Genomic DNA, 22,738 nt, shown 5'->3' with positions numbered 1-22,738 from the left:
TGATGGATTATGTTGATTGATTTCCGAATGTTGAACCATCCTTGCATCCCTGGGATGAATCCTACTTGGTCATGGTGTATGATCTTTTTGATGAGTAGTTGGATTCTATTTGCTAGTAGTTTGTTGAGGATCTTTGCATCTGTGTTCATCAGAGATATCGGTCTGTAATTCTCTTTCTTTGTGGTATCTCTGTCTGCTTTTGGTATCAGTGTGATATTTGCTTCGTAGAAACTGTTTGGAAGTGTTTTTGATAATTCAATTTCGTGGAAAAGCTTAAAGAGGATTGGGAGTAAGTCCTCTTTAAAGATTTGGAAGAATTCACTAGTGAATCCATTCGGGCCAGGGCTTTTGTGCTTGGGGAGACTTTTTATTACCATTTCAATTTCCTTGATGGTGATAGGTCTGTTCAGGTATTCCAGGTCTTCTTGGTTCAGCCTTGGCAGTCTGTAGGAGTCTAGGAATTTATCCATTTCCTCGAGGTTTTGATGTTCCGTGGCATACAGTTTCTCAAAGTACTCCCTGAGGATCCTTTGAATTTATGTAGTTTCTGTTGTAATGACCCCCTTTTCATTTCTGATTCGATTTATTAGGGTTTTCTCTCTCCCTTTCTTTGTGAGTTTTGCTAGAGGCTTATCAATCTTGTTAATTTTCTCGAAGAAGCAGCTCTTGGTTTCATTGATCTTTCGGATTGTTGTTTGGGTTTCCATCTCGTTAATCTCTGCTCTGAGTTTTATTATTTCCTTTCTCCTGTTCGGGTTGTGCTCCTTTTTTTGGTCCTTCTCCAAGCTCTTAAACTCTGAGGTTAGGTTAGTTATGTGTGCTCGTTCTTCCTTCCTGAGGAATGCTTGTAGAGCTATAAACTTTCCTCTTAACACAGCTTTTGCTGTGTCCCAAATGTTTTGGCAACTCGTGTTCTCATTTTCATTCGTTTCTAGTAATCTTTTGATTTCCTCTTTGATTTCCTGTCTAAGCCACTCGTTGTTCAGTAGAGCACTGTTTAATTTCCAGGTGTTTGATTTAGTTTTCTGTTTTTGTACGTGATTTACTTCTAATTTCTGCGCATTATGGTCTGAGAAGATTGTCGATACAATCTCTATCTTCTTAATTTTTTGGAGGCATGTTTTGTGGCTCAGCATGTGGTCTACCTTGGAGAATGTTCCATGTACGGTTGAGAAGAATGTGTATTCAGCTTTTTGTGGATGAAATGTCCTGTATATATCTACTAAGTCCCTTTCTTCCATTGTTTCCCTCAGATGAAGTATGTCCTTGCTAAGCTTGAGTCTGGTTGATCTATCAAGAGGTGACAAAGCAGTGTTGAAGTCTCCCACTAGTATTGTGTTGCTGTTGATGTCTTTTTCCAAATCTATGAGTAGTTGTTTTAAGTACTTTGCTGGTCTCTCATTAGGTGCATATACATTTATTATTGTAAGTTCTTCCTGTTGAACAGATCCTTTGATCAATAAGAAATGGCCTTCACTGTCTCTTATGACCTTCCTCACTCTGAAATCGATGTGGTCTGATATTAGGATGGCTACCCCAGCTTTTTTATGGGAGCTGTTTGCCTGTAGGATTGTTTTCCAGCCTTTGACTCTGAGTCTGTGTTTGCTTTGACTATTGAGATGCGTTTATTGCAGGCAGCAGAATGTTGGGTTCAATTTTCTAATCCATCCTGCCACTCTATGTCTTTTAATTGGTGTGTTTAGCCCATTGACATTGAGAGAGATTATTGTTATGGGATTTTGTCCCATTGTTCTGTTGAAATTTGGTGTATTTGAGGGGCCTTTCTTGCTTTAAAGTAGCCCATTTAGTTGTTCTTGTAACCACGGTTTTGAGTCTATGAAGTTCCTGAGCTGTTGTTTTTCTGTGAAAATGTGTGTTGTTCCTTCTATTATGAATGAGAGTCTCATTGGGTAAAGTATTTTTGAGGAAGCATTTATTTCATTGAGTTTTTTCACTATGTCCCACCACTGTTTTCGGGCCCTGAGGGTTTCATCAGAAAAATCAGCTGTGAACTTTAAGGATGCTCCTTTGTAAGAGATTTCTTTCTTCGATCTTGCTGCTTTCAGAATTTTGTCTCTGTCTAAGGTTTTGGTCATTTTGATCAGAATGTGTCTTGGGGTATTTTTATTCGGATTTCTTCTAGCTGTTACCCTTCGGGCCTCCTGAATATGGTCACAAGTTTTCTTCAGCTCTGGAAACGTTGTAGCAATGATGTCGTTGACAGTTTCTTCTTCATCAAGGTTTTCTTCCTGTACCTTTGGGACTCCAATAATTCTTATGTTACCCCTCTTGGCTTCATCACGATCTTCTCTTGCCATCTGTTCCCGAATTGTGAGTCTCTTTTCCATTTTCTGCTCTTTTCGGGAGAGTCTCTGAACTTCATCTTTGAGCTCACTGATTCTGTTCTCAGCAGCTGTTACTCTGCTGCTGAGGCCTTCCACTGAGTTTTTCAGTTCGCCTACGAGATTTTTCAGGTCTGACATTTCTGATTGCATTTTCCTCATTTCTGCCTTCAAATCCTCTTGTCTTCTATTGGCATTGCTTTCCATTGTTTCTTTTAGTTCCCTAAGCATCCTAAGTAGCTCCCTCCTGAATTCCTTGTCAGAGAGGTTGTCTAACACTGCAGTACTGTTGGTGTCATCTGGGCTAGACTCTTCAATAAGAAAGTTTGGTGGGCTTTTGCGTTGCTTTACCATTGTGAAAACTGTGGTTTAGTCCTTAACGTTCACTGTTACTATTCTGCTTGATATGCAGTGTGAGTTAAGATAGGCTTATGAGTTATTGGCTACTGTGTTTCTAGTGACTGAGCTAAACTAGAGAAGTTTCCATTGAAGAAGGTAGCTTATGGTTCCTATGGCATATGTAGTGGGAAAATATTTCGCGGCCGCAGCTCTGGAAAGAGTCCCTGGCACTGAGCGAGGAGTTGGGAATGTCTATGGAGCTAGCTGTGCATGCGCAGAGAGGGTCCCAGGCCCTTGGGGGCGGGCTGTACCTGGTTGGAATAGGAGCCGTTCAGCTTGGTTGCCCAGAGCTGGGCCTCCATGCCCATCCCGCGCAGATCAGGGTGATAAGATTTTTAAAATATAACCTCATAGCAAGCTGCAAATATGCATCATAATTTGTATTGAAAATTTTAAAATGCAGTTTTTTAGCAACATTCATCTAGACATCACAATATTGCTGACAATAGTTTCTATGTTGTATATTATATATCCAGAAGTTTTCATCTTATAATTGGATTTTTCCCTCTTTACCATTTTTTCCCACTCCCATTCACCACCCACGAAAACCAGTATGTTGTTATGTTATAAGTTTGGGTTTTGTTAGAGTTCACATAGAAGTGATAACACACAGTATTTTGTTTTCTCTGACTTAATAAATTTAGTAAATACCCTCAAGATTCATCCCTATAGTAACAAATGACAGAATTGCAACCAAAAACTATTCTATTCTTTCTCTTAATCCTTCATTTTATTTTCAATTCATCTATGAACAGGTGCATTGTTCCTATCTTGGCTATTATAAATAATGCTGAAAATATACGTAGGAGAAAACATCTTTTCAAAATAGTGATTTTATCTCATTCACAAGTAAACAGAAGTTATGATACTGAATTATTGATAGTTTTACTTCAATTTCTTGAGGAACCCCCATTCTGTTTCCTATATTGATAACATATATATGCATCCATAATAACTCCCTTTTCTTTATATCATTTGTATCTTTATATCAGTATACCATTTTTCACTTTTTGTCTTTCAAATAACAGAGTTGGGATTAGGTATGTGTAGGAGTTAAATGTTAGGTTTGGGGTTTTTGATTTTTTTGTGTGTGTTCATAGTTAAAATACAAGACAATCATTAGGTTATTGTTAAATATTGACTATTATGTAAGTTTATGTAAGTTTAGGCATAGTGTAGGGTCAGAGTTAGAGTTGGGTTAGTATTAGAATGGGGATTTGGATTCAGACTATGGTTATACATATGGTTATATAGGGCTTAGTTGTTTTACTATGGTTACAGATGTTATATAAGGCTTAGTTTACCTTTGACTACAGTTAAAGATGCAAGTTACATATATTGTTAAATTTAAATTCATGGGTAGTTTTAGGCATAGACTAAGGTCAGGGTTTATATAGGTTAGGGTTAGGCATAGTATTAGTGTTGTGGTTAGGCTGAGTTTTCTATACAGCTTAGGTGGTATGATAGGTTTTTTTGACTCATATTTTAAAATGAATGTTCAGTGTTGAATGATAGTTACATTTTGGCTAATTTGTAAGTTTAGTTCTAGGGTAGTGTCTAGGTAACCCTTGGTATAATTTAGTTAAGACTTCTTTTGTATACCAATCTATGGTCTATACTTGAAATGTTCATATGTTCAATATGCTGGTGGGAAATATGTTTTAATTTATTTCTGTATGAAAATGCATACATCTGTGAGATCCCTCTCATTAATTATATTATTTAATGTAACCATTTGTTTCTTAATATTTTATTTAAATGTGTTCATTGTTGTAAAGTGTGTTGGGACTGGAGTGATAGTACAGTAGGTAGGGCATTTGCCTTGCATGCGGCCAATCTGGGTTCGATTCCCAGCATCCCATACGGTTGCCCGAGCACTGCCAGGAGTGATTCCTGAGTGCAAAGCCAGGAGTAACCTCTGAGCATCTCAGGGTGTGACCCAAAAAGCCAAAAAGAAAAAAGTGTGAATTGCTATCTTGTACAATTGCCATTCTATTGTTAATATATTCTAGTTTGTAATGATAAATTTATTCTTATTATTTGGTACATTTAAATGTTCCTCATATTAAGTTCATAGTAATTGATACTTTCTAAATTTACTTGATGGATTGTATCTTATTAATTTTTTATCTCCTATCATATATTTTTGCTAACCCCCAAGCCAAGCTGTCTCAAAGGGAGGGGGGGCAGGTTGAGTTTCCCTCTTTGCTCTAAGCAGAAAACTGGCAGCCGAAAAACCTCCAGAACCTAGCCACAGCCATGCTCAAGGCCACTCTCCACATGCTCAGACGTGCCTCACGCATGAAGGAACCGGCAGAGGAACCCAGGTATGCAGGACCCGGGTGTGAGATCTCCAAACCTGCTTGGATTGGGACTGGGCCTCCTCCACCCAGATCCCATATTTTCCTGTAGCTTGGCAGTCACACCCACAAACTGCCCCTGGTACCATGTAATCCCATCAATGGCCAAGATCCAGAGACTATAAAACAAAGCTCCCGGAGTCTCTTTATAAGATCTCTTATAGTCTAGCCCACTGATGTACCCAAAGCAATACATATGTGTTTGGTTTTAACATACTTGCTTGTATTCTCTTATATACATTCTCCGTCCCTCTCAGAGAGCCCGACAAGCTACCAAGAGTATCCTACCCATCCACAGCAGAGCCTGGCAAGCTTCCTGTGGCATATTCAATATGCCAAAAACAGCGATAATAAAAAGCTCATTAACCTGACCCTGAAAGCCTCCAATACAGCAACATTGGGAGGACAAGTAAGGAGAGGCTGCTAAAATTTCAGGACTGGGATGAATGGAAATGGTACTGACGGCCATTGGAGAAAATCGATGAACAACAGGATGACAGTGATATAGTGATACAGATGATATCCTAAACAATATTCTATAGTCAAGTTATAATATAAAAGAGAGATAATTCCTTTATTATGTTTTTGTGGGCCACATCCAGCAGTGCTTAGAGCTTACTTCTGGTTCTCCACTCAGGTAAAATGTAAACGTTTCTTTTTCTTTTTTGGCTTTCAAATTATTTTTTCATCTACATGTAACCCCATGATAGATAGTGACATGAGAGGACTTGATTTAAGAAATTCACTTGATCACTTGACTTCCCGTTAATCATTGATTTGTGTGAGCGGGCGCCAGTTACGATTCCATTCATCCCTGTCGCATGCTAGTGTAGCCCAATGGCATTGTTCATTTGTTCATTGTAGGAACACGAGGAACATCAAAATGATCATTGAGGGTCTTGACAAAGAAGTCTGACCATCTTGTAGGTGGTCGGCCACGTGGTCTTTTGACATCCTGTGGGATCCAGTCAGTAGTGGCTCTAGTTCAGCAGTCGTCTCCAAATCTCATTACGTGTCCAGTCCATCTTATTTTCAATGCCTTGGCAAATGAGACAGCATCCCTGATTCTTGACCATCGACAGAGGTCGGAATTCCAGATTCTTTTCTCTCATTTGAGTGAAACGTGATACTCCAAGCATACCTCTTTTGATTCCTCTTTGAGAGACCCAAATAGCATTCTCATCTTGTTTTCTTAGGGCCCAGGTCTCCGAGGCGTATGTTAATGCAGGAAGAACAGTGGAATCAAAGAGATGTGTCTGGAACCAGAGGTTCTTCATCCTCTTAGCTATTTCTTCGACATTCTTGAAGGCGTTCCAAGCCGCTCTCTTCCTCCTGTGCAACTCAGGTGCCAGGTCATTCGTCATGTTGACTTCTTGACCTAGGTACACATAACTGTTGCATTTGAGGATGGTCGTTCTGTTAAGAGCAAATGAAAGTCAGGAATGAGACTGTTTCTCATAAACATTGTCTTCATGAAATTCAGCTGTAGTCTGACCTTTCCACACTCATGGTCGAAGTCGGCCAGCATTTGTGCCGCTTGGCTAATGTTTGGTGTTATTAGAACGATGTCATCAGTGAAGTGGAGGTGGTGTAGTTGCTGATCGTCTACCTTCACTCCCATTCCTTCCCATTCCAGTCATCACATGACGTTTTCAAGGGTGGCACTGAAGAGTTTTGGTGAAATTGTTTCACCCTGCCGAACGCCTCTCTTCACATCAATGATCACCTCCCTGTAGAATGGTGATATCCTAGTAGTGAATCTGCAATACAGCTCACGGAGGATCCTGATATATTGAGTATGAATGCCCTGACTGGCTAGGGCTTCGATGACCACTTCTGTCTCAACAGACTTAAAGGCCTTCTTTAAATCAATAAATGTTGGACAGAGCGGCATCTTGAACACTGAGAAACCTCAATGAGCTTTGTTGTCATGTGGATATGTTCAGTGGTGCTGAATCCTTTGCGGTACCTGGCTTGCTCGCATGGTAGTTCTTCTTCATCTAGTGTTCTGCCAATCCTATTCAGGATGACTCGAGTGAACAGCTTGTAGATGACAGATAAGATCGGGTTGATATTATCTGGTGTTGTCAATTTCCTGCATGTCTCCCTTCTTGTACAGTAGTACAGTCCTGTTGGTTTTCCATTGGGACGGAACCTTGTATTCAGACAGGTAGCATGTGAAGAGCCAAGCCATTGTATTGACGAGTACTGATGGCAAATTATTCAGGTGTTCAGGTCTGACCTTGCTGGGCCGGTTGCTGTTTGTTTCTTTACCAACAAAATGGCATGTCAGATTTCGGAGGAGAGAACATTGATAACAACATATCCATCCTGCAGAATTTGATATGTGGGCAGGTGTGTGTGGCTATCAAAGAGATCTGAGTAGAAGTCATGGATAATCTTCTCCATTGCCCTTCTGGAAGATGTGATAGATCTATCAGGATGTCAGAGGGCAGTCATCTTGGTCTTGTAGTTGGCGAAGGACAGGCGGGTGTTACAAATGCTTTTCCCAGCTTTGGCCACATCTACCAGCATTGCTGCTCTTCTCTCTTTGAGGTCTTCCTTTATCGTGTCTCTGCACTGCTTTGCGAGCTTGGATGTTTGCTCGTGATTGCTTGAAGCATGCTCCAAACCACGTTGGCGAATAAGTTCAAGAGTTTCCAAAGACAGGCTTTTTTTGTGGCTATCTCTCTCTTGGCATTCCTTGCACAATCATTGAGGTGCTGAACCAGTCTAACATATTTCTCTTCAATGTTATCAATGACAGCATCTTCCCATGTTGCAGCAATAGTGCCACAGAGCTCCCAGTTGGTACTCATTCTGGGAGTTCTCTTCTTAAACTTTGCAGCCCTTTCTCCCCGCTCTGTGAAGTAGAATTTTGCATGAAGGAAATGGTGGTCTGATTCCATTTGGAATTTTGGGACAACAGTGACAACAGTCAGACAAAATTGTTGATTGAATATGATGTGGTCAATTTTGTTGCGCAGTCGTACACTGGGAGAGTCCCATGTCCAATGTTTAGATTCGGCCTTCTGGAACTATGAGTTACCATGGATGGTCTTCGTCGACATGATGAACTCAGATAATCTCTCACCCTGTTCGTTCCATTCTAGGCCATGGGTCCTGATGTGAAGTTCTTAGGATGATCTTCTCGGTCCTACTTTGGCATTAAAATCACAGACAATGATCTTGTAGATGGTGTGTTGTTCTTTATAGAACTTCTACAACTCCATGTAGAACTTCTCAATTTCTCCTTCAACATAATTGGAGGTTTTGGTGGCAGCTTCTAATCTCCCTTGTAGGTGTTCCCATGGTTCAAACCATATTTGAACCCTATCAAATATAGTGCGGCAATCCTGGAAGATGGCTATTAAGTGTCTTATGGTGTGTCCAGAAAGTGTCCTGGAGCATAGCGGCAGCTGGGTAGTGGAGGTAGTGGATGTCCTTGGTGAGGTATTTATCTGGTACTGGTAGGTTGGGTCTCCTGTGCATAATCCAATTTCTGGATTGGATTTAAGAAACAAATAACAATTAATAACAGATTTAAGAAATTAATAACAATAATCCTCAGTTTTTAATCAGAATTATTTGAACTCTTAACACTTCATTTTTTTAATTGGACATACCGAGTGGTGCTGAGTGCCTGAGTTGGTGGTGCTCAGGGACCACGCAGGGCCGGTGGTTCAAAGCATGTGCTCCAGCTTTTTTAGTCATCTCTTGGACCTTGGCAATAAAAAAACAATCATATTTCACTAAGTAAAATCTTTGAGAATTAGAAAAATTTCCTACTTTACAACTCATTTATTATTTCTTAAAACAACAATAATATTATAATCTCGTAATTTTGATAAAATATAGTAACAAAACATTTAGAAGACTTGAGAATATAAAGAACAGAATTCAAAACAATGATAATTTTCTCTCTTTTGTACTGGACATTAAGGAAAATATTTTTTTTCATATTTTCATTAGTGGGCTGGAGCGATAGCACAGCGGGTAGGGCATTTGCCTTGCACGCAGCCAACATGGCCGACCTGAGTTCGATTCCTCCACCCCTCTTGGAGAGCCCAGCAAGCTACCAATAGTATCTCGCCTGCATGGCAAAGTCTGGGAAGTTCCCCGTGAGGTATTCGATATTCCAAAAACAGTAACAAGTGTCACCATGGAGATGTTACTGGGCCCGCTCAAGCAAATCGATGAACAATGGGAGGATAGTGACAGTAATTTCCATTAGTACAATTTACATGACTATATTGAGTAACTATTCACTTTTGCTTTCTCTCTCTTGGTGTTTCTCGAACAATCATGGAGGTGCTGAACCAGTTGATCATATTCCTCGTGGATGTTGTCAATCATGGCATCTTCCCATAATGCAATAGTGCCAAAAAGTTCCCAGGTGGTGGTCATTCTGGGAATTTTCTTCTTAATCTTTGCAGCCCTTTCTCCCTGCTCCGTGAAGTAGAATTTTTGCACGAAGGAGATGGTGGTTTGATCCCGTTTGGAATTTGGGGACAATAGCGACATTGGTCAGGCAAAACCATGGATTGAATATGATGTGGTCAATTTCTTTGTGGAACTGTCCACCAGGAGACTCCCATGTCCAACATTTAGATCCAATGTTCTGCAACTGCGAGTTACCATGGATGGTCTTGGTTGACGTGATGAACTCAGACAGTCTCTCAGTCCTCTCACTCATTCCTCTCACTCTAGGCTGTGGGTCCTGATGTGGAATTCTTTGAGCGACCTTCTCCATCCCATCTTGGCATTAAGATCACCGATAATGACCTTGTAGAAGGTGTGGTCTTCTTTATAGAACTTATCCAGCTCCATGTAGAACTTCTTAATTTCTTCTTCATCATAGTTGGATGTTGGTGCATAGACGACAAAGATAGAAACTATTACTATCTATTAAATAAAATACAAACACTAATACTCATTTGCATATATATCATGTAGATTGTTATATTTGTCCACTGGGTACCTGGATAATAAACTATTCCTGAACAGAAGAAACTCAGGCCAGAGGAATTTTATAAAGATAATGGTGGTCAATACTGGACCATATATTCACATTCCCCACTTCCCACTTTTCAGTCTTGCTCCTGTAGCTGATGCTAGAAACAGTCACTCCTTAGCATTTTTTCTTTATACATTATATGACTGCTTGGACAACTCAAAATTCTATTTGGCATATGGGGAATAAAATTTAATCTTATTATGATGCTGTTTTCAAGCATTAAGTTTGTAGCTTTGACAAAACAGTCTCACACATTTTGAAAATTCACACAACTTTTGTTGATTCAATCTGCAAAAATTTCACCTTGAGCCTTTTCTGTTCTCTTTGTGACATCTATGCAAAATAGATCTGCAGATGGGATATAAATCTCTTTGTTCTCCTGTGAGCTATTACTTGACTAATAAATATTTACTAATGACTGTTGCTTTCACTCTAATGTTCTCATTTAGGACAGTCATTGAATGCACATAATGCTAGATCACTAACATTGTATTTTGAATGTGAATTTCTTATTCTAAGAAACTCAGCAGGTGAGTATTAAATTAATGGGTGAGTATCAAATTAATAGGAATGTAGCACCATGGAAATGTAACCCACTAATTTTTTACAGGTTTCTATTTTCTCCTCTATAATCTATGAAGGAATATTCTTTTATTATTTAAATGCCTTAATTATGTTCATGTGTCCAAAAAGTTAAATACCCCAGCAGAATATATTAAATATCCAGCACACAATGTTCTATTTTTTTCATGCCTCAGAGGCAAGTGACTTATTTTCTTTACATTATGGAGTTTTGGGGAAGACACTTTTGGTGGTGCTTAGGTCTGACGCTGGTTGTGTTCATAGATCACTCCTGGCAGTGCCTTGGTAGACCACATTCAGTTCTAGGGATAAAACCAGGGTCCGCAAGATGTAAGATAAAATCCTTTATTAAATGAAATTCTTTATTTTACTTTTTGGTTATTATTTGGACCATATTCTGCAATGCTCAGAGACTACTCCTAGTTTGGTTCTTGGAGTTCACTTCTGCGGTGCTCATGGTAGCATAATGTAGTGGGGATTAAACCTAAGACTCAGGCCATTGAGTTATAACTCTGGCCTAATATTATTAACATATACAGTTTTACTATTTCCTTTTAAAATTTCATATTGGATAATTTTATGCTAGTAGGCATGTATCACACTCAGCTCCTGGGAGAGAACAAGACAGAGTCTCCTACCCTATGCCTGACTGTCTCCACCAGGGCCCAACAGCTGAAGACCACTGAGGCCCAGCCAAGGCCATGCTGGGAGCACTCTCCACACACTTGGATGAGCCTCACGCATAAAAGAACTGACAGAGGAACCCAGGTGTGTGGGACCCGGGGCTGAGATCTCCAAGCCTGCACAGTTTGGGACTGGACCTGCCAGTAACTAGACAGTTACACCCACCAACTGCCGTATAACTCCAACAACGGCCAGGATCCAGAGATCATCACTCTCAGCTCCTGGGAGAGAACAAGACAGAGTCTCCTACCCTATGCCTGACTGTCTCCACCAGGGCCCAACAGCTGAAGACCACCGAGGCCCAGCCAAGGCCATGCTGGGAGCACTCTCCACACACTTGAATGAGCCTCACGCATAAAAGAACTGACAGAGGAACCCAGGTGTGTGGGACCCGGGGCTGAGATCTCCAAGCCTGCACAGTTTGGGACTGGACCTGCCAGTAACTAGACAGTTACACCCACCAACTGCCGTATAACTCCAACAACGGCCAGGATCCAGAGATCATCACTCTCAGCTCCTGGGAGAGAACAAGACAGAGTCTCCTACCCTATGCCTGACTGTCTCCACCAGGGCCCAACAACTGAAGACCACCGAGGCCCAGCCAAGGCCATGCTGGGAGCACTCTCCACACACTTGGATGAGCCTCACGCATAAAAGAACTGACAGAGGAACCCAGGTGTGTGGGACCCGGGGCTGAGATCTCCAAGCCTGCACAGTTTGGGACTGGACCTGCCAGTAACTAGACAGTTACACCCACCAACTGCCGTGTAACTCCAACAACGGCCAGGATCCAGAGATCATCACACTCAGCTCCTGGGAGAGAACAAGACAGAGTCTCCTACCCTATGCCTGACTGTCTCCACCAGGGCCCAACAGCTGAAGACCACTGAGGCCCAGCCAAGGCCATGCTGGGAGCACTCTCCACACACTTGGATGAGCCTCACGCATAAAAGAACTGACAGAGGAACCCAGGTGTGTGGGACCCGGGGCTGAGATCTCCAAGCCTGTACAGTTTGGGACTGGACCTGCCAGTAACTAGACAGTTACACCCACCAACTGCCGTGTAACTCCAACAACGGCCAGGATCCAGAGATTATCACACTCAGCTCCCGGAAGCGCGCGGCCGCAACGCAACATCTTATCATCTTATTCCTAATTTGGTCAAACTGGCAGGCTACCAAATGTAACATGCCCACACGGCAGAGTCTGGCAAACTCCCCTTGGTATACCCAATATGCCAAATACCAGTAACAATGATGGGTCTCATTCTCCTAACCCTGAAAAAACCTTGAATATGGCACTTTAAAAAAAAAAATCTCAGGGCTAGGACAAAGAAGACGTTACTGGCACCTGCTCGAGGCAATCGACGAACAACAGGGTGGTCGTGATCGTGATCGTGAGGCATGTATTTAGATGCACTGCAGTGCTATGTCATGGTTTTTATTGTTCTGATTATTAATTTTTCAAGGTGTCTGATATTTACTTCATGTATACAAATTTGAATTCTCGTGTATAAAGAAACAAAGAGGTAATGAGGATTTGCTATTTCTGCTGGCCAGTATTCTTGTGATAGCAGTCAGCTGATTAACTTTCTTTCAGGGATCCTCATTCTCTTCCATTCCCCACTGATTATACTAAGTAGATCTGACAACTTTGGTTTGAACAATAGTCATCTGTGAAGAATAAATGACAAATTAGAGTTTATTAGTGCTCTAGTTACAGTAATGAAGTCAGGGACGCACACTGTCCCAAACAAGTCACACAAATTTAACACTGAATTTTGTTTATTTTTTTTAGAAAAATGACTGCTTTTTTCCCCCTCTAGTTTTGAGTATATATGATATAAATTGTGAACATCAGTGGTGATACCAGATGTTGTAGATTAATGCAAATACAGACACAGAAGCAGAAAAATGCTTAGGTTCTAGAACGAGATGCCAAGTCCACGAATCGTGCAGTAACCAGAGCCTATGACATTCTGAGTTACATGACAATTTCTCTTTATTTTATTTCAACTTTGCATTATGTCTTTTTGTAATCAACAGAACTCTGGGTAATTGCAGAGACTGAAAATAAAGGCATTCTTTATCGGTAGATTGAAATGATGATTTCTTCCCTAATCTCAAAGAGTTGGTACCTGCTATGCCTAATTGAAAATGGCAAAAGAGACACTCTTGGTCTCCAGTCTTAGGTCCTGAGAAACTGGAATATTTCATCTAGTTTCTGTTGAAATGCAGTCTTCAGAAGGCCTGAGACAGAGTGGAAGAAAGCTTATAGTGCTGGAACTGCTATGCTTGAGACCATATTTAAGCATTTTGAAGAACAGTCAAAGCTATGAAGGTGTTGTGGATATGCATGAATCTCTCCAAACAAGTTTGTTCACTGGAGATTCACTCGGAGAAAATAAGTTGCCAGATCCCCCTGAGTTGCCTCCCTGGGTACTACACTGATCCAAAGAATTACTGAGTTGAGCTTTTAGTTTACTCTTGGCTCATAAGCTTGCTGCATACATGAAAATGACTAGGTTTGGTCATTTATGGTGCACCAACTAGAACCTGAAACTTCTTTTTTCGCCGATTAAATTTTAAACAGTAGATCATTCAACTATTTATAATGTCTTCCATTCTTATTTTAAACTATAGAATATAGCCAGTAGGTGTTGAAAGTTAGAATAGATTTTCTTTTTTAGGGGGGCAATATTAAACAAGCTAAGGTTATAGCATCTCTTTTGATTTCTTATTGTGAACAGCATCTGGTAATTTTTTAACATTTCAATATATTTTTCTTTGGTGGGGAGAATTTGGGCTACACCTGGCTTTTTCTTAGGGCTTTCTCCTGATCCTGAACTCAGGGAGCCATATGTGGTGCCAGGAATAGAGCCCAGGTAGGCAACGTGCAAAGTAAACATGCTACCTGATATACTACTGCTCTATTCACTCAATGTTCCAATTTTAATCAAATTCTGCAGCATGTTTGCCTTTGTTTCCTTAGGGTTAATAAGGTATACCTGATTATCAAACAGGTTAAGTTCAAAGATAAACTACTTACTTAAACGTATGTTATATTTTTATTTATATGATATCCTATTAATTGATTATCATTGGTTTACAATATTAAAGTTTCACCCATCTGTATGCGTAGGCATTCATTTATCCATCCCCAAAGTTCTAATGACATTGTCCTATCAAAATGACTTTGCTGTCTATAATTTTCACCTCCCTTCACCTTTCTCAGCAGTAGCTACTACAGTTTTCACCAAATATAAGATTGACTTCTACAGTTTTTTGTTAATTTATTTCTTTTAATTATTTGTATTCATGTGAGTGAATTCCTTCATCAATATCATTACAATTCCATTCTTATATTCATAGTAGAGTATATATATCATGACTATATTAGTGATTAAAAAGCTGTTTTTACTATTACCTCTAGCACCTCTATTTTCTACATTGAAGAAATATTAGAATTATAATTAAGGAACATTTTTTAACAGTAAAAACAATAGGCCTCATTCCCCCTGACCCTGAAAGAGCCCCCAATATGGCATTATTAAGAAGGATGAGCAAAGAGAGGTTGATAAAATCTCAGGGCCGATCTAGGTTGCCAAAATGAAGAAGGACTAAAATGACTGCCTGTACTTTCAATGCACGTATGCTGGCATCAGAAGCATCTATCGAGGACCTGCTGGTGCAAGTGCAGAAGATCAAGTACGACATCATTGGTTTGCCTTTAGTGGTTTCCCACGCAAACAATTCCAACACCACACCCATCACCAGTGGACTCATCTCCTCCTCTAAGTACTGCAACACCTCTTCCTTTGAAACTGTCACCCCCTTCACCCTCAACTAACTCAATTGTGTGAATCAGTTCTCCCATTGTGCTGGAAAGGCTATACCTTTTGTGCACATATTTCCAGTTGTCTACTATAAAAAACAGTGCTGGTTATGCCATGTTACATATTACTCTTACATTTCCTAAGTGCTGTGAATGAATGGGGAAAAATAGACCTGTAAGCTGTCTTTTACGAATCTCCAAATTTACTTATAAAGTAATGCAGAATAATGTGCATGGAAAATTGATTCTATGTAATTAAAATTTAACAAACTTAGAACTGTTCATTTAATTATTTTCCGACGATTTATAAATATTAAACAATGGCTGGTTCCATCATTATTAGAGGGTATTTTTGCTGTTTGGGAAGAGTCACTCTCAGGGCCCTCTTCCTTTTTGTCATTATGAAGCAGCAGTGTTTTCTCTAGCATGCTTTCAACTGGTGATGAGTGATGTTTGATTTCTTTTCCTTTCCTGCTTTGTAACTCAGAAGACTAATTTTAAATGACGCAATTTTTCACTTTAAGAGTTTTTCAGGTTTCTGTAATGATTTAAGCCTATCAATATTTCCTGCTTAGTTTCTAGCCCACAGCAGAGTTGTGGAAAACATTATGATTTTCCCCAAGAAGTTCTATTTGATACTGTAGTTCATCAAATTGAAAGGGGGGGGGCGAGGTGGAGGAAACACATTTGCAATCCGATTTCCATTTTCCAGTCTCTGCCATGGGGAATTATATCCAGACATCATTTTTAGCATTGCTATACTAAAAATATTGCCCTGTTTTACCAGTTCTTTTAAACTGAGCCTGTTAGATTAGAATTCTTGGACCACTGGAGTCAAATCACCCTTAGGAGCTTGTTAAAAAGAGACCCCAGCATCTCACACACAAGGTTCTAATTTAGTTAGACTGGGATGGAACTCAAGGATGTGCATTTTTAAAGAGTGTCCCCAGGAAATTTTATGGATGCCTATAATTATCCACACAATAAATATTAGAGCCACTGGTAATAAAGTTTTCTTATACATATAATGTGTGTGCACAGATAAAATGAAGTGGGAAATAGAGCTAGTATTTTACTTTGGGGGAAAATTCTTAGTGTGTATGTTTATGATATTAAAATTATAAACATCACAAGTTTATATTTTTCCTATACTACAATAGCAATAGATAAGTCACATGCATAAACTCATTTAAGTTATTGTCCATATTTTAACAATGTTAAAATGAGTTCATTTAAAAAAATATTCTATCCTTCAAGGGGAATAGTCTAACTGCTTCTCTTGCCTGAAAGTGGACTTTTCTTAGTGACTTTCTTTATAGGAACGAAATTAATGTCAAATGCCAATGTATGATTTCTGATGCAAAGTCACAAGAGACACTGTGTCCTGAACTCTCTTTCATTTGGGGGGAAGCAGACAACCATTGTCGTGAGCATGTTGGAAAAGCCTTAGGATCGCGGGTGAGAGAATTTGAGATCTCTGGCCAGCAATCAGCACACACTTGCTGGTCTTGTGACTGGCCCTCTGAGATAATGGTGGAGGTAAGTTCCTGTTAGTCAAGATTGGTTGCCTTCTAGGTTATATCCCATCCAAAAGAGTGTGCTCCTACTGGGGTGTCAGTGTTGTGGAGTTTGAAGATATCATTTGAGAAAACACAGAATATTTAATGGGACAGTCCAGCTGGAGGCATGGGGTGTGGGAGACATTTCTGGGTGTTGCTAGGGCAGGAGCTGTCCTGTTCCTCTCTGAGATTGCTCCTAGAGACCTCAGAAATAAACTGGTTTCCAAGAAACTTTTGCAGCTAGTTTATTTTTTTCCATAATTTATTTATAAATCTCTGAAACAAGACCTGTAGATAAGTTTATATGGCAGCAGAGGTGGGATTTGGGGCTGTGTGTTTCTTTACTTTTGCATCATTCACCATATTTTTTTATCTTCACAGTTAAATTGCTAAACTTTATAAATGCTATACTTTTTAAAAGTATACTTGCATAATACTGATCAATAAACTTAGATGACAAGTTTATTAGTTTCCCATGTCATCTTTTCATCAACAAGGGTTTATTGACGACTACTTATGCCTTTTTGGGGGGTGCAAATCAGAGACTCAGAGAATCAGAAAAATTTTGGGGTGTTTATTAGCTGGTGACTGCATGAGGTTCCACACCCAAATAATGTTAGCCTGATCATAGTTTTCCCCAGTCTTTTAAACAGTTTTGCAAATCCTTTTGTCAGGAAGTCAAAAAATTGGGAAGCAGATGTACAGAAACAGAGATGCGATTTTGTCAATGTTGCAGTTTGGTCACAATTGGGGTGTGGTTATTTTCTGTAGTTAGCAATTGGAAATTCATATCTCTGATTTTGATCAATAAGTGATTGTTTCTGCAGTTCATTGTCTCAGGAAATCTAACACTGATCATAAATATTATTTATGTGTTACGGTTTTAGGTACAGTTCTTTGGAAGTGTCAAATACTGGTCATGATCACAGGACACATCTGTAGAAAGCTATTTCTGAATTCTGTTCTAAGGCAAAAAATATAAAAGCAACATAGTGGTCTGAGGATAAGATGGTTGTCTTCATGCTAAGCTATCACACGTCAATCACTCTTTTAGGAGTTTAGTACACATCATTCAACAAAAGAAACAAAATTTGGACTCACATAAATTTACATTCCAGTATTGGTATTAACTCTTCCCTAAAGAAATTGGCTATTAATGCTTCCCTGAATATTTTATATTATACATACATAGAAATGTATATAGTTAGAGCCTTGCCTTCAGTTAAACTATATGTTTCTTCCATATTCCTTTGTAAAAACTCAATATTTTTTCAAAAATAAATTGTTAAACAGCTTTGTGTCAATTATTTTGTACATTACAATGACAAAATAAAGATAGTAATTTTGTCTGTCTCCTATCTCTTGGCTATTCATATAAATGCAATAAAAATGTTTGAATTCTACAGATTATTTGCCTGTCAAATTGTCAGATTTTAATGCAAGCTCTACATTCCTTAGGGGCATTCTTCTTGAAAGGGGGCTCTTTATCCTTTTGTTTCATTTAGTGAAAAGTGTCTCAAGACACATTTAGAGTTTCTTTGCATAATGATTTCTTGACAAACCACATCCTCCAAATAGAAGGGAAGTAAAGCTACTGTTTTTGCTAAGTTTAGGATATTGTTCTTTATTTTTATAGCACTTATATTAAAATATTAAAATTATGTGTTCCTGAATTTATCACTGATATCTAAAAGTACATTTTAAACATAAAGTAATAAGGTTTGCAAATGTAAATCTTATTTTAAATGAGGTCAGTGTTACAGTAGAACTTCAATTAGTGATAGCTATTAGTGTCTTTCATAGCGATAGCTCTTTAGTGTCTTTCATTATTCTTTTTTTAAAAAAGCTTTTGTATGACAATACTTAACTGAGTTCAAATTCATCTACTTACAAATGGGAAACAACTCAAGGAACTTTATTCATAAGAAACTGCTGACAAAACCTCTAGACTATTATCTAAGCTCACTGTTTTTCTCAACACACTCAGATCTCTTTTTATTATGTACAGAAAGAAGTTGATAGTCACTTTACAAGTGCTTTTAGAAAAATTGTAGGAAGTAAATTTAAAATATAATGTTTTATATTTTAAATTATTACTTAAGCCAGTATAAATTTATTCTTTGTTTCCTAAAAGTCCTACAAGAAAATGTTTTATAATTTTCTATTAAAAATAAATATAGGGGCTGGAGCAATGGTACAGCGAGTAGGGCGTTTGCCTTGCATGCAGCCAACATAGGTTCGATTCCCAGCACCCCATATGGTCCTCTGAGCACCGCCAGGAGCAATTCCTGAGTGCATGAGCCAGGAGTAACCCCTGAGCATTGCCGGGTGTGACCCAAAAAGCAAATAAATAAATAAATAAATAAATATAGCGACCCAAATAAAAGCAATTTCATTTAATTTTCTATTTTCTGTTATAATTTTCACATAGTTGCACTAATGACAAGCTTACAATTCATATGTACTTTGTGTGTCTTTATTTAATACTCTCCAAATGCAACATATTTCTAGCACAGAAGATACTAGGATAGAAATTGCCTCTATCTGATCTTCCTCCTATTTCAATGTACTGTCCTTGGCTTCCTCTCTTTGGTTGAACTGGAGATCAGTTTCCAAAAGACCCTGGAAATTATACACTTTATAGGGTCAACCACCAAAGACATGGGGAAGAAAAGTGTGTAGAGGGAGAATGGAATGGAGAGCATCTAGCAAAACGTCACCAAATCTAATATTACTAGCATTGAAAGAAACTGAAAGTGTCACATAAATCAAACTTGCTCATTAGCCAGCTGTGCTATTCAGATCTGATATACAACCAAAAATAATGAGAATTTTCATGTCAGCTACACTCGTCTACTAGCCTTTAGAGAGTTTCTGAGAACTTAGAAGTGTCTAACAGGTATTGATCTGAAAAGCTCTGTCACATACAATGTTTCCTCTTGTCAAGGGCACTGGAAAGTACAACAGTTTATTTTTTGTTTATATAAATATTTAAGAAATTTATAACAAATAAACTGTACTCTATCATCTGTCCAAAATTTTACTTTTCTTTCAAAAAACAGATAAGCAGGAGAAAGATCAAAAAAGAAATAAAATTCTTCAAAATTAATAATCTAATGCTTAACATTAATTAGCATTTTTAGTATTTTTTTCTCTTTATACTTTAGAAGTGAAAGGAATATGTCACTTGAAAGAAGATGCTGCTTTAGCCTTTTTCTCATATTATCTATATTTAAGACTGTTCTTTTTTATCCTTGACTCCTCTTAATTTTTATAGGCATCAAAGAGTATCTACCACATTATGTCTAGACTTGGACAACAATCATTTTTGCCTGTTTTAGTGTCTCTCACTTTCAGTAGAGACTTTCTACAGCAACAAAATCAAGAATCCTTCAATATAAATTGGACAGCAAAACTCCTCAGAAAGAAAGTGGCTGCTGGCTAAAGTCTAATTAGGATTCTAAATTACGGGCTTCAAAATTCTTAATCACTAGGATTCTCTCTGCTCAGTTGATCTCATTTTCTGTAACATTTAAAGTCAAACATAGTGCTCCACTAAAGCAAATATATCTACTCTCACCCACACAAAACTCAGCAGCTTCAAACCAGAATCCTAGTCTCCTATCATTTCACAGTCTGATGCTGGCTCATTGCTTTTCACAAGTCATAACACCCTCCTTTCATTTAAAACTTTTTTTAATAACCTATCCTTCTATGATAATTTCTCTGAGTATTGGTAGAATAATCATGAGATTTATTATCCCAACTTAGACACTTATAAGAGTTAAAAAATACTTTATTAATAAAACAGGAGGAAAGTAAAAATTTACAACTGTCTCAGGCATTAAGATAATGTTCATCCTAACTATAGTCTTAATAATTCCATACATGTCTGAGCATGCTAAGCATGTCTAATAAATACAGTAGGGAGAGCACTATTATTTAGTTCCTTTCCCCTCCCCCATTTTCTATTGTTTTATATGACTGATTTTGTTTTAGATCCAAGAAATACATTATTTTTTATCTTTAAATGTAAATTTTCTAATGCTACTCCATTTCCCTGGGGACTAGTCTTTTGTTTGTTCTTTGGAGATTATTGAATGCAATTGTGTATGTAACCCTTTTCCTTATGCTTCTCACTGAAAACAGATTATTCACAAGAGGAAAAGGATTTGGAGGAAAGGAAATACTGTGATTTCTAGGTGAAGATAGGGTATTTTTCAGTCAAAAATTTCCTTTGGGATAAATACAGTATTGAGTCAATAATGGAGGGTAGTTAAAGATGACTTTTAACATGTTTCTTAGATTCATACTTGCCTATATGAATCTCCCAAATACTTGTGTAGCAGTGCATACATATGGCATTTAATTTCAAACCTTCTAATTTTGAACCTATTGTAACACAGGAGTCACACCTGCTTAAAACTAGCCTTCTGGGTTGGAAAGTTCAATTCTTGGGCTGAGTGATGCAATGCATTCTGGGATTTATGGCACTGAAGACCACCAGGGCAACCCCAGTAGTGTTTAGTGACCATGAATTATTGGGGGTTGAACTGGGATTTTACACCTGTAATGCATGCATTTCATTTATTTTATTGTATCACTCACTGTTCTTATAAACATTTAAAAAGACAAGGAAAATGTAATTATGCTTCCCTCACCCTAAACGCAGTTTAACATAACAGACCTGTGAAATAAAAGTAAAGTTGACCAAATACCAGATTAAGGTGAACCGTCTCATGAAAAGGTATCCTAAGATTTGCAAAACTATGACTGAAATAGTTTTACTTTTAAAATTGTAAATGCATATATCTGTACCTTTAATGTGTATGGAGACTGATAAACACAGCTGTCCATAATGAGAAAAGAGATTACATCATGTTACTCTAAATAAACTTTCAAATGAGAAATCAGGATTAAGTTGAATCTGAAGGAGAAATTTGTATTTGCCTTGAGAATTTCAAGCTGATCTCCCCTGGGGAGAATGATGGAGCATTAAGAGATTTTAATTTGAAATGAGGTTACGGGATTGTAAATTGCTGACAGATATTTAGTAAATGATTTAGTGTTTGTGTTTACACTCCAGCTTAGGAAAGATTTTTACTTTTTCAGCAAACTGCAGAAATGTCTTCAAAACACATTTAGTTAATCAAAATGAAGTGTCCAAAGAATGGGGAAGAATGAGCAATTACATGAATATATTTGAATTAAACATTACAAGTCAACTATAGGTTTTCATTCTCTGAGCAAGCCTCAGTCGTTATTAAGTATTTTAGTGCCACTCAATTTATTATTATCAATTAAAGATGTAGTAGCTATATTCTTCAGTAAGTGTTAATACTCAAGATCAGGCTTATTAAAAATACTTGTACACCTCTCTAGTTACCAAAAGAGATGATGATTATACAAAATTAGGGGTTTTTTGTATTCATAACATACTCTCATAACCAATCAAACTCTGAATAATATATATGCAAGACATTATGTTTATTCTATCTACCCAGGAATGAGCAGCCTAGATCTACTATGGCCAACTCCATAGAAGGTAGTCTTTTGGGGACAATGGATAATGGACAATGGGGATTAATAATACCATTTACTCTCTTTTTCCTTTTGAAACTTCAATATGACACCTACTATCATAGACGCCCCTCTCTTTTCTTCATGACAAGCTACCACAGCTTGCAAAAAATGATTCAGCCTTCATTAGAAAAATGCCACCTGAAGGGTGTCTTTCAAAACCTTTATGTTTTCAGCTGGAGACAAGATTGAATGCATCTCAGTTTCTATGGTCCTACAATATCTAGTCCAAGATAGATACCACTCATTACATGTATTGCAGGGAAATAAACTGTTTCTTATTGAGCTCCTTCTCGACCATTGTCACTGGGTAAATATCACGGCCTAGTTTATGAGAGGCTGTTTTATTTTATATGCAGGTACATCACACAGATCTTTATA

This window comes from Sorex fumeus, unplaced genomic scaffold (genome assembly GCF_029834395.1).
Source record: "Sorex fumeus unplaced genomic scaffold, SorFum_2.1 ptg000128l, whole genome shotgun sequence".
NCBI classification, from domain to species: domain Eukaryota; kingdom Metazoa; phylum Chordata; class Mammalia; order Eulipotyphla; family Soricidae; genus Sorex; species Sorex fumeus.
This window is presented reverse-complemented; position numbering follows the sequence as displayed.